Source organism: Phaethon lepturus, unplaced genomic scaffold (genome assembly GCF_000687285.1).
Source record: "Phaethon lepturus isolate BGI_N335 unplaced genomic scaffold, ASM68728v1 scaffold10101, whole genome shotgun sequence".
In the NCBI taxonomy this organism is placed as follows: Eukaryota; Metazoa; Chordata; class Aves; order Phaethontiformes; family Phaethontidae; genus Phaethon; species Phaethon lepturus.
Window position 1 is genome coordinate 63,672 of NW_010519855.1, and position 14,004 is coordinate 77,675.

Below are 14,004 nucleotides of genomic sequence, written 5' to 3' on the forward strand. Positions count from 1 at the left end.
TTTCACATAGTCCAAAAAGTCATGGAAAACCAAAGGTCAGCTGCCATTTATAGACCCACTCCACTGTTTGAGAAGCTAAACCACAGTCTATGAAAATCTGGATAATGAATTAAAATAGGGTTGATGTGGTAGAGGGCTTTTTTGTTTTTTTTCTACCAGTAAGCTATTTCATTCTCATAGAGTCTTACACTGATTATGTCAGGTAAAATGCTATCACATCATATTTTTAAAGCCAAATATTAAAACATATCAATGTCAATACCCAGGCATACAAATCCATTATTCAGAAATGTGTTACCATTTTTTGTCACTGAAAACGAGTTAACTTCAAGTCTTTGAAAAGTTAAGCTCCATTTTGTGCCTGCTACCAATAAATGTTTGTTTACAGAGCATATCTGCACAAACATTTCAGTACTCCTCTACTCCACTATAAAATCAAAAGGCAGTTTAAACAACCCATGACTTGAGGTCACATGTGACTTTGTCCTGGAACAAGCATTCAGGGGTCACGAACCAGACCCTGTTGAGGAGCACCAGCTTGTTTTCTCATAGTAATCGCCCCGTGTGGTTAACTGCAAGGAGGACTCCTGTCTGCTCTGGGCACGTGATTCCTCTCCTTCAGGGGACTCCACACATGTGTAGCACACAGCATGACATTGACAAGGAAGCACTCAAGTAATCTACAGGGGCTTATTCTTGAGCAAGAACCAGTGCTCTAACCTTACCCAGTACAGTCCCACACTTCTCCATACAGTTATTCTCATGAGTCACCTTGCATGACTCATGTTGTTTCTAAATAGGGGTGTGAGAGACTGAATTGTAAAACATTTGTCTCAAAGATTGTTTATTCAAGATAAGGATGGCTACATGGCCACAGATCTCCAGTTGATGAAAAACACCCTGCCAAGATAACAGCTACAAGACATGAGGTAGTCGTGTGAGGAGCGGGGCTGGAGCCACCCACCAGGAAGTGTGTGTGCATATGCAGGAATGGGAAGAATTGCTAAATTGCAGGCCTTGAATGAGAGAAAAAGGGAACTGCCAAGACAAGCCTATGTGCGTGCCGGCCGCCTCCGAGCGCAATCACCCACCACCAAAAACTTCGAGAGACTTGGATCCCAGAACGCTGCAGATCCATGGTGGTGACTATCCTTGCAACTCTATCCCGAACTCTTGCTTGATTTCTGGTTTTTTATTCCATTCTGTCCTATCGTTAATAATTCTTTACTTTTGATAATAAAAGCTGTCTTGGGTATACGGCATTTGATCTTGTTTGTGTCTTAATCTCACTCTCGGGATCATATCGAAACCTCCCCCAACATTGGATTGCGACAAGGGGCAGAAATTCTGAATGTGCCCTTGTGTAAAACTATTTGCAGAACAGGCCCTGAATAAAATGTTTTCTTACAGACAGTATCAGACTTGACAAGGTAAAGGACTCTAACTATATATGACCTTGTTTGCTATGTACTGTGATTTATCTTGACAAAGTTTTCTGAAAAGCAGTTAATTTAAAAGATTGACTTGAATGAAGATAGGGTTTCTGATATACTAATAAAGGGACTTTTCCCATGTTTAAAAAACAACATACATATAAGAAGGATGAGTCCAAGAAGACAGATTGATAGACAGGCTGGACATGGCAAAGAGAAGATGACAGGAGAAGAAAAAAAAAAGTTTTATTTGGTTAACATCACACATTCTACTACTGATACAAGAACAGGTTTCTGCCTTGGCTTCCCACTGCCTCCTACAGGATGCAGTGAGCTTCAGGTTGTGCTGCACTGACAATATCTTATGTTTCTCAACAGCCTAGAAAGTAGATTGGCTATTGAGAACACACTGGCAACACATTTCCTTTTCTGTCCTCAAATACTTTTAACACTTAAGGCCATTCGTGAGACACACCAGCAGCCTGAATTTCTAAAATTCACTCATTCAAGCAAAAATATTGCTTAAGTAATTTAAAACTAGTACATCGAATGCACAGCTTTTATGTTATTACTAACCAGTGTATGTTTTCAATATTTCTTATTAAATAATCAAAATACCATGCAGTGTGAAAGATTTCATATTCTTCTTTTGAATTACCACCTTTACATTCCAAGTTCTGTTACCTAACCCTGGATCTCTCACTGCAGTCTCCAACATACTCACAGTCCCTAGAGCCTAAGACATGACCGCTTTGATATGTATTTGCAATTCTCCTTGATATAGTAACAACAATGTTTTTCAGTTGCTTCTCAGCTGCCCGTTTTCTCATTTACAGTAACAGAATTTATGGCCACAATTAATGTCATGCACTGAAGCAACTTTATATCACTACAGTTTTGTAGAGAGGTAGCTAATATGGTTAGGCAGCCATTAGAGGCACTCCCAGGTCTCTAATATGTGACATAGAGGTAAAAGAGAAAATAAACTCTCTTTCCTGCAGTTGGTGAATGGACCGCTTCAGAAAAGCAAACAAACAAAAAACATTGACAACTCCTTTCTGTCAGGCCTAACTCAGCTTCATAGGGACATGTGTACAATTTATTAGCTGTTGATACAAACTGGAATAACTTAACAACTATTTGGATCTACGTAAGTGGAAAAAACAACATCCCAAAAGTCATTACATGAATATGAGAAATGTACCTTTTATTTTTCCAGTCCTTTAACACAGCTGCACAGCAGTATGGGTATCTAGATATCTTTTCACCTTGTTAACTATACAATTAAGACAGAAATTACGTATGTATTATTTTTACATCTATTCAAAAATAATCTCTACTGAGTCAGTTTTGCCTTTTGGTCCATGCCACCTTTCATTCCCCTCCAAATGTTTACTAACTCCTTCTTGCCACCAAAAAAAACCCAAATAAAAAACATAATTCATGCTCAGAAACACTATTCATTTAAAAAAACTATGAAGCATGAGAGTCATCTTCTCTAGCACAAACTGTCTACACCTACAAGCCAAAGAGGAGGGAGAGCCTGGATGAATTGTTCTCTGGAAACACTGAACTCAGGACAGTATGTACCATCCTCTGAAAGTATCTCTCACTTTTCACTAATGACTGAGCTTTATACCTTTTAGATATTTGGGTGAAATAAATCACATCCTCAACTCCTAATGATCAGTAAAGTTTGCAGTTTGCCTAGAATATGGACAGCAATTTCTTTTAAGCCTGAATAAGAAAAAAAAGTTAAAATAAATTGTAAATGAAAAACTGGAGAATTCATGATTCATACACAACTTCATGGAGACAATATTTCAAATCCAGGAAATCCACATTGGAAAATTTCAATGCAGTTCCATATATATATGCTACTATAGTGTAAGATTGCAATGAAAAAAAAAAAGTCAAATCCTGCTTATTATAAGTTAGTCTTACTTTAATGTCACCATGAGTCTAGAGTTATAGGAAGGAAATTAATTCACTGCAAGTCCACACTTGCTGACAATTCTTGTTGCAGTGTAAGAGTACAATAGCAATAATAATTTCAGTGGAAGCCTATAAAGAATCTTCTGTAATGAAATGAAATGCCAGTGTAAGGCATATTACTGTTAAAAAAAATGCAAAGGAAATTAAAACAAATAAAATCCATGTAAAACTTATTATTAGGATTCACAGGTAAATCTGCATATATAAGACATCCCTATTCTTCTGGTTATATATCATAAAGCACAGATTTACTATAATCTTAAGGAATTTATATACACAAACTGAACAGGAACCTTCTACCTCACCCCTTTGATTGGGGGCTGCACCCTTTTATATCGTATGTTTGATATAGCCTATATGTTGTTTAACTGTGAAATTTGTTAGATCAACAATGATGGGAAAGACTTCAATGCTAACTGAAAATCATTGAGAAGACATTTTCTAGTTTATGACTGAATATAAATGCAAGTAGTTTTCAAAAATTAATTTCTCAGCAAAAACATTTATAGAAGATCATCACCAGTTCATTTTTGAATTAAATTCCCTTCCTATTTACTTAACATACAATCTACAACTAGATGCCAGATTTTGGCTGCTGCTGCGTGGGTGAGTTTTCCCTCTCTTGACTCTCAAGTTCAACAAATATTAACTGGATCAATACTGACAGTCCACAGGCTTCCATCCCAGTCAGAAAAGGTGTTTGAAAGGAGCATAAAGAAATGGAAGATTACAGCTCTGTGATGTTAATTTTCAGCAAGCGTTGAATAGCTAACAAACACCCTTTAAACTGCTCCAATTTACATCAAGGCCACAACAACAGCACTTTAAGAGTCAGGAGGTTACATAAGGCTTTTAATTGTGATCTCTTCATCTCCAGAACTACATGATACCTTATGAAACAGATACAAATGTGATAATTTATCTTCCTTAATTCACTGCAAAAGTTCTATACCTGAATATGTTTGATACTTTCATGTGTTTCTGGTGTATGTTTACTTTGAATATGTACTTACACCGATGTAGTTATTTTATATGATTTCTGCTGACATGAAAGGCCAATGTATTACTTTTAGAAAAAAGCAAATCTGTACGACTCATTGCTATCCCTTTTTCCCACAAGCACATCACAAATAGGCACGCTCTAGGAAACAGTCTGAGATGCTCAATAAAATGTATTCTTCATTCTGCAACCAAAAAAAAAGACCCAATCTAAGAATCTACAGGGTCTAATCTGCCCCTGACAGACTTGGCCAAGAGAAGTTGAAGTGGACCACAGCAGCAACAGAATTAAATAGAGCAAGCACACCAGCATCCTTATGTAGTGCCCTGACTCATTAATGGATCATACCTGCCTTTAGCTTCTGCCCTCTCTGCTTACACATAATGGAAAGTCTGTGCTAACCTAAATGTTGGAGTTTATGCTGTATTTCTCTGATGGTCTGTGATAGCTCTGCATATGCAGACTTGTGCAATTTCCCTAGCACATGCTGTTTGAAAATTAGGTAAAACGCTATAAATAATAGACTGAAAATTAATTGTAGATATGTAAATGATCTTGGAAATTCAGTAGCATCCTGTAAAATTTTTCAGTCTATGGCAATTGTGACATCCATGTGGAGAACAAGCATTTCGCATCAGAAAATCAGTATCACCAACAAAATACAATAAAGTTTAAGGTGAATGTTTTAATAACACTTGAATCCTTTTCAGTTCTTTGCCTGGTGCATAAACTCAAAGCATGTTTGATATGATGCTATATTGAGAGGTGTCTAGTGGGGATTGGGCCATGGGCTTCAATGGGAACGGTATCATGTGCTATCATTTTAAATTAGGACATGTATAATGAGTTTGATCAGAAGAAAAGCCTGATGCAGCTTTCCTTAAAACAGTTTTCTTGGTCTTGCTAAACTGGTTACTTAGATCTCAGGTAGTAGTCACAAAACCTAAAGAAACAGTTCAGAAAAGCGACAGCACCTATGTGGCACCACAAAGCAATCCATAATAGCATGGTAACTTGATCTTAAAGAGAAAAATGTCAAAAAAGGATAATTAAAGAGCAACTTAAAAAAAAAAAACCTAATGCATTCAAATGGATATGCTTAGACATATTGCTTCTTATCCCTCTATTTTAATAAGTTCTAAGTTTTAAAAAGTGAAAGGTTTTATTCAATATTTTATTTTCCTACAATATGATAATCAAGAAAGTCATAAAGGCACGGAAGGAGAAAAATAAAAAGTAAAATAATCCTATTTCCATCAACTCAGTGGAATCATGGTATAATTCATGTAAAAGCAGATATAAACAAGTTCCTGTAAGCAAGAATCTACAGACCTGCATTCCCTTGTCCTAGCACAAAATGGTCTGAAAACAAAAGCAGCTTCATTAGATGCTGAGAACAGAATATGGAACTTGGTAGTTCTTGGGAACTCAGCAGCATCCTGCAGAATTGAGGCAAATGAGGCACAAAGGGGAAGGGTGTTCATTTCATATAAATAAAATACAGGAGTCTTAACAGCAAATGTCATAACACTAACATAGAATACCGAATACATAATAATGTCGAAGTGGATTTGTATCTATTTTTAAAAGGTTATTTGTTCTGTTCCAGAAGAGAAACTTCTTTTTAGAGACAGTGTTGATGAATGCAGCCAAATTGGTAAAGCAAGACAAGAAGGACACCCACTGTCCCATTCTGATCATTATGACCAATTACTTTTTGTGTCGTCACATGTAGGTAATTTCATCTTTTTATGATATTGTTTCTTTTCCTTCCAATTGCTTAAACTACAAGTTCCTCAAGGCCCTGCCAATCCCTTAAGACTTGCTGTGATGGCATATCTGCCACTTATATTAACATATCTCGATTCTATGTAAAGTTCTTCACCTGTGACATATCCTAACTTGCTACTGAGGATGAGCATGAAAAGGCATTGCACTTATGATACTTGGAAAAATTAAACCGTTTGAAGAGAAGTTTGAATTAGCGTTGAAAGAAGAAAATTCCAAACTGAAATCCTAAGTTTCCTGATGAAATAAATTTAAAACTTTTTAAAAAGAAATGGACAAATGTATTTAGAAACAATACAGAAAGTAGATTAACAAATTTGTAAATCAATCAGACAGCAAGGGTGGCAAGCAGTATTGTAACTTAGCGATGCCAACTCAATACTTTTTCAAAACTACTCTTTGTCTTACAGTAAGACACATTAATAACTTACATCTATAGACAGAAGTGATTTTGTGATCTACTTTAAATATAAAAGTTTACTTCTAATATTTGTATTCTTGAAATCTGACATTGACCTTCATGCTCACAATTTCATTTTAACTCTCTTGACATAAGGACAGACACATTCACATACTGGGCTTGCAAAAAACATACTCATTCCTCTTTCTTACAAAATCGTGTGTTTGGCTCCCAAATCGTTATTATTCAACATGACACAGAGGCTCATCTTCTTAAATGCACTGACATAAATAAATAATCAGCTATTACACAGGACTCCCTTACTTTTCACTTTGTTACCTGATCATTGCCATCAAGAGCCAAAGTGATAAGGTGATATGAGAATCCTGGCTTAGAGAGGCTTGTGGTATGAATGAAGCAAGGAAAAAAAATCAGGAGGAAAAAAAATCCTTCTTCTGCTGTGTATTTTATTAGGGTGTTTATTTCATTTGCAAGTTATTTTCTTTAAAATAATCACAAAAGCTGCCTTAAACTTAGGCTGTTTAGTCTTTCACACTTCTACAAAGAAGCTGCTAGTAACATGTACAGAGGAAGAAATGTGGGAGTTTGATAGACACCAGAATAATCTCCAGTAGATCAAACTGAATGCTTTCATTAAAAGGGTCACATTTTATTGAATTTTATGTATGAGAGAGATGTGGATTCAGAAGAAACTTGTTTTTATACCTGTATAGGAAAGAACCTCAAAGACATGACTTGAAAGTTCTGCCGCAAAGCTTACGCTTAAACCCAGATCCAATTCTGTTGTATATGGCACAGAAAAATCCATTACTGGTAGGTGAACCACAGTGAAAGAGTTTGCCTTGAATTAATAAATTAATTAAAGATCTAATTACACAGCAATTTCCTGTGGTGTTCTTCCCTCCTGGGCTGGGATGTTTTTTTCCGACTGGCACAGGACTGCAACATTCAGTTAACCTGATCCAATCCTGTTCTCCATATTTGTTAAACAAATGTATCAGGATTTTCTTCACACATTTATCTTCCACATATTTCAAAGACACAGAGGAATAAAAATAAAATCTTCATAGCAAGCTGCAGATTCAGTTGGCTGGGCTGGTGGAGCGTTGCCTTTGGTTCACAGCCTAACTCGGGCAGTGGTGAAGGTGTGTTTGCCACAGGCTGAATCAATCTGTGTCACCTGCCACAGGAGTTATTAGAAATGGTCTGGTCTTGGACAAATCAAGCTAATCCCTTTTCTTTTAGAAAGTCAGCACCTCTTTTCCCACAAGGTCTGTTATCTTAACAGAAAGACATTAGGGAAAGTCTTGACAATTACCATCTGATCTAGCTCAGTTACAGTAGGGCTTTGAGTCTTTCTACTCGCACCTCTCTAAGATCGCTTGCAATTGTTTAACCAGTCATCCACAGCGCTTCATGCAGTTCCCATGCCTACATATTAGGAAATGTACCCTTTTCTGATCAGCTAAAATTTATCAGCCTGTCAGTATTTAAAATTTCTGAAAGAATGTCTTTGGGCCAAAGCCTACACCTAAATATTTTGTTACACAGCTACTTCACTAAACATGGCATCTAATGTTTTACAGGTAGGTAAGAGGCAGATGCTGTTTTTTCTGAAAATTTCTTCTCCTTACAATGAGGTAAATCATCTATAATCCACGTAATAGTATTTCTTTCTCCTGCATGACATAGTCCCTTAAAGACACTCCTGACTTTTTTTCAAAAAAAAATATATTCTCAAAGTCAAACCCAGGAAATTTTATATAATGTGAAAATTTTTGAAGGGAGCTTTCCTCCTTTTCAACATAGTAAATCTTTCAAGAGATCATTGAACAATAAAGGTGGACATAAATTATGGACTTTCTCAAAGAGTTCACTATCCTTCAACTACAAAGATACTTAACAAAACAAATATATGAAGATGGAACATTAAGGATAGCACCTTCACAAATACACCTTTTAAAGACTGGTAACCAACCTTACCTCTCCAAGACTCTGTTTATATTCTTTGTAAAATTTAAGGCTATATAGTTATTTCTTTGTCTCCTATTTGTATAGCATTTGTTATATTAAATTAACTAGTTCGTGCCAAAAAATAAAAACTTCATACCAAAAAGACATTGCATAAGAACCGTAATGAAGTGATTATGAAAGTTTGCAGAGTTGGAAAGCCTACTGAACTTCTGAAAGGACCTGTATAAACAAAACCCAGCACAGCCTCACGTGTTGCTCTGTTTGAAACACAAGATTTCCTAGTGACACCATCACGAATACATATTATCTGATACTATGATACAAGCTTCACCAAAAATAATGTTTATCCTGTCTATTCGCTGTCTTTCATATCTCAACTGCTAGGATGGAAGAGTATCTCTTCCACCCTGGAGTTCATTTCCCGAATTCCCAAATGCTCAGAGGAAATACTAATCTTTTTTACATTTTCTTTACTCTTTCTTTCTACCTGGTTCTAATAGCACAGTAGGAGAAGATGTAGAAACTCAAGTCTATCTATTCAGTGTTCCTTGTAACACCACAGACCATTTTTCATATCAAACTATATAAGCAATATTTTTGTGCCTCGGAAGAAGCTCCATAAGATTTGACTGATGACATTGTTGATTAAAGGATGAGGTTTACAGGTTTATATTTATCTTCCTTATTTAAACTCGCATGCTTCTAAGAAGATGACAGAAAAATATGAATTTAGCAGTTTCTACTAAATAAAATCTAACCCCCCCCCAATACTAATGCAGCTATCTGTGAAAACCCCTAAAATCTAGCTAAAATGTAAACCTAGTAATTTTTACAAACCTCAAAACACGAGACCTTTTAAACAACTTTTAGGAAGTCAATGAATCCAGTGACTATGCTCTAGTCTTAAATTCACATATTGCTTTAGGCTCCGCACGGTGCTGTTTTCCTCTGTATTTAATCAAGGCAGTTTCCAGTAGCTGTTCCCTCTCCATGCCAGCCAGCATAAGACCATTCCAGTTGCTGCTCATTTCCTCTGCTTAGGTCAGGATGCAGGAGCACAGAGCCTAACATTTGAAGGGAAGCAGAGACTGATTCCACTGCCAACAAGAAATTAAATGAAATCTGAACAGGCTAAATCCTGCTGCTAGCAGCAGACTTATTTCCCATTTTCTTCAATGGAACTGTGAATAGCTGTGCCTTGTCTAGTACTCGCATTCATTAGATTTGCAATCACAACTGCATATGCTGTAAATCTAAGAATATGTGGCGAGATGTTTATTGGCAACTAAGAGCCACAAAATCTCGTTCGCGTGAGTATACATGACTATCTTACATGTCAGTTTGCAGATTTAAGCTTTTTACTCCATACTTACAGAGAATGTTGAAATAAATTTATTCTAAACCTGTGTAAACAAGTTACACTGAAAAATAATTAAGCTGTACCAACATAAAACTGACATGAAATATTAATCAAAAGACAGTAATTTCTAATGTATTTTTCCATTGTTACTATGTTCCTACTTTATATTTTGCATCTACATCATTGCTGACAATTTGCTGTTCAGTGTAATAGATATGTCAGTGTCCTTATTTCCACCTTTTTTAAACCAGTGATTTGAGAACAGGCAGGTCTAGAAGAAACTGTGCCTTACATTTACATTGTGTACATCTCTGGAAAAAATCCATTTGGGATGAAATGGAGAAGTAATGAATGGAGGTAATGAAAGCAATGAAAAAAAATCATAGCTGCTTTCTGCATCAAATTGACTGGTTTTGGAACATATGCAAAATACTATTTTTTTTTCTTTTAAAACAGAGCTGAAACTCTGTTTACTCAGCTGAAAATGACATAACTAACTTTGTTTTGTTAAACAAAATAATTTTCAGCAGTATTATTTTAATTCTGAACATATCTTTTAGTTAAAAAAAAAAAATACTAAGATTTTAAAATACCAGGTAGAATCTAAACAGGAAGAGTTCAGATGAATGCATTGTTTGTTTATGACTTTCTGCAGCCAGATTCTTCACTATGACCACATGTCCAAACAGTTGAAGGGAAAATTAGTTATTCCCTTACTTATCCTTTTAAAATTAACGTGTTCCTTACTATGACTTTCCTTTCACATTTTCAACTTCCTTTAAAAGAAACTCTTGCAAGTTTAGCTCAGTATATGGGGACTACACTTCCCTCAGAAACTTGATTTCTTAACTACACTCTTCAGTTTTTAGCGATCATAGTGACGGGTCACAGATTTATAGCATTTCCGCTCAAAAATGATGAAGCCATAGTGAAACATTTTATGTACCTTCCTGTGACTTACAAGCATGATGTGAAAAAGTAATGTCAAGTACATAGATTAATATTTATCCGTATATTACGCCTGGGACCGTAACACTTCAGTTTTTGCAACATATTACAGTAAGAAAATGAATACTGTATTCCATCTATTTTATGATCACTTTATGTATATCTTGACAGATAATCAGGATGATTATTTTAATTTACACTGAATATGCAAATAGATCTGGCAGTAACTACATTAGAAGTGTTCTGTGTTGTAATTAGAGCAGGGTGAAAACCACAACAAATTTGCTTTAATTATTTCCTTAAACTTAAAAATAAATGGGCCATATTCTGCATTCCTCTTTCATGCTGAATTGGATTTGCATCTTGAAATTCGCAGTTCCCCATGGATAACAGGTAACACTAACTACAGCAAGCACGTCAGAGCACTTAATATGTGTTCCCTCCAAGATATGAAATCTGGTTTCCACCATTCCTTGTCTTCTGGATTTAGGGAAGGAAATAGAGGATAGGGAAGAAAGATGTGCCAGCCCCTTTCTTTTATTCACAGTCAGTGATATATGATCCAGAATGAAGCCGTCAAAGCCTCAGTTGTTCCTTACTATTTTCCTTCAACTATCCACCTGCCTTTACAGAAGAAAAGCAGCACCACACAGCAGCTACTTTTGTTCTTCCAGGATTCTACTGGGAGTAATGGAAGACACCACGATGGGAAGAAACAGAGGTCCATGTAGATCATCACCCATCCTCATAATTTCTGGCTTAGTGTATGTCTGCTCTGCAGAAGGCTCCACTGAAATTAATGGAATTCTTAATGGCATCAGGTACTACGCAGAGTCATTATAAGATGATCAGTACTACGCTGTTGCCTTCCTGCCTGAACCTGTCTTCACCGGGTGAAACCATGACCTCTTGTCTCAATCAGCAGAAGAGCACCTGAGCACTCCTCACCACTTCACTACAATGTTCACAGAGGTAGATTAAACTATGTTGGCTGATTTTGCACACAACCATATCAAGAACACTAATAAGATCCATTATGCTGGCTGCCCTGTGAAGATACTGATCACCCCTGAGAGAGTACAAACTCTGTAAATCTCTATGGCTGTTTGTGCAATAATCGTTAGACCATGGCTAAGGGAACGGCTGCAGACTTTCACCTTGTTGTTATTATTTGTGAAACTGAAATTCATTTAAAATCGTTCTCCAGCAGAGTTAGCTTTGCTGGAATTATACATGAAATACAGAGTTTCTTGACCTGAATAAAGATTTTGTCCCCTTCTGCAGAAATGTCATGCACACTTCAAGGAAACATAGCTTATCTTGCCCTACGCAGCTGGAGCCATGAACATAATGACTGAGAGGCTGTGAATTCCTTAATCAGACTGATGAGCAGGTACTTGGGCTCTGCGCTGGGACACGGATCAAAAGTTGCAGATAAGTTAGGCCCAACCTTGCTAATTGCTATGCCTGTAAGAAACCTTCCCAAAGTTGGAATCAAGCTCAGGAAGATGAACCAAATTATAGGCTCAAGTGTCAAACTTCCCAAATACTGAATGTATGTACAGTGTGATCTGATCACAGACGTTTCCTGTGCAGTTAAAAAAAAAAAAAGAAATTGTATTTGCTGAACACTCTTTTTGCTGTGAATTGTTCATCCAGACAGTTGTCTATGTTGTTCTCTAGTAATCCAGAGTAATAAAATGTCTGTTCACTAAACCGTAGTTTAACTGGCAACCAGAAGTCTTAGGACTCTAGTTCTAAATCTATTTGATGAATCTGAAGCAGAAAGTGACCATTGTCTTATCTATTTATCTTTACTTTGACACAGATTCTTCAACTTCATATAGCTACTTGTATTTATTATAATCTATCTACTATCTATATAGCCCTCATAGAAATGCTCACACCGCAGAGGGCTGCTCTGTTGGTGGCAGGTTGTCTCTTACCCCTTTTAATACAGTATAGCAGGTGGAAATAAGAGAATATTAAATACATCAGCAACACTACTCGGTGTAATTGCCATGGGGATGTTATTCCATCATTACTGAGCCATACCACAGTGCAGAAGATAACCCTAGAATACAGTGTATGCCAGGAAACTGTTTTTGACATATCCTGTAATGAAGCTAAACCTAGCAAAGAGTAAACCACAAACAACAAGGAGAATGGTAAATAACAAGTGCCCCCTGAGCCACTTTGCATAAACTTGAACTAATTCCATATACTGGTGGAATCTGTGGTTGGCTTCATCCCAGAGACTGTGACTTTTTGATCTGTAAAAGTGAAATATTTTTCAAAACAGAGTTTTCTTTTTGAAAGTTAAGGGATTTAAAAATAGACACAGTTTTTAAAACTTTTTCATAAAAGCCCTAAACAATGTTTTTTAGATCTCCAAAATGTTTTTCTGTTGTGTTGGGGGTTTTTATTATTATTCTGTCAGACTCCCCAAATTAAAAAATCCATTATTTACACAGCCTCATTTCAAATACTTCATACAAATTCCTTTACGCAAAATGAAGTTATGAAATGTATATACATATTTATACATACATACACAATAAAGATCCAATCCTCAAATTTTGATATTGGTCAAAACAATACACACCCTGACTAATCTGCAAACAGCAAAGATTATTGAGTTAAATAAGATGGAAAAAATAAAAAAAAAAAAATCAGGCAGCTATGTCAGCAGGGCCATCTTTCTTCGGGGTAAAATTTAGAAACTTAACTGCCACAAGAGTAATATCTAACATTTTCTCACTGAAATAACAGTGAGGAATATCTAAATTACAAAGGTCCACATTTCAAAAAACAAAGATAAGTAAGTTGAGTAAACATAACCTAGTAAACTAAAAGCTTGGGTCACAATCAGGAAAGAAAAAAAAAAACCAAAACTCATCCCTTAATGCAATGTCCTTCCTCTTCCACTCAAGTAGTAATTAAAGGAGAGGGGAAAAAAAGACACAAGATTTTTGACATACACTTCCTGTCAAATTTGTGCTTACATCCTTTCCTAAATCAGGGCTTTGGTAAGCAATTTAAGCACAAGAAATGTGATTTATCATCCCTAAGATGTCCTCTTTCC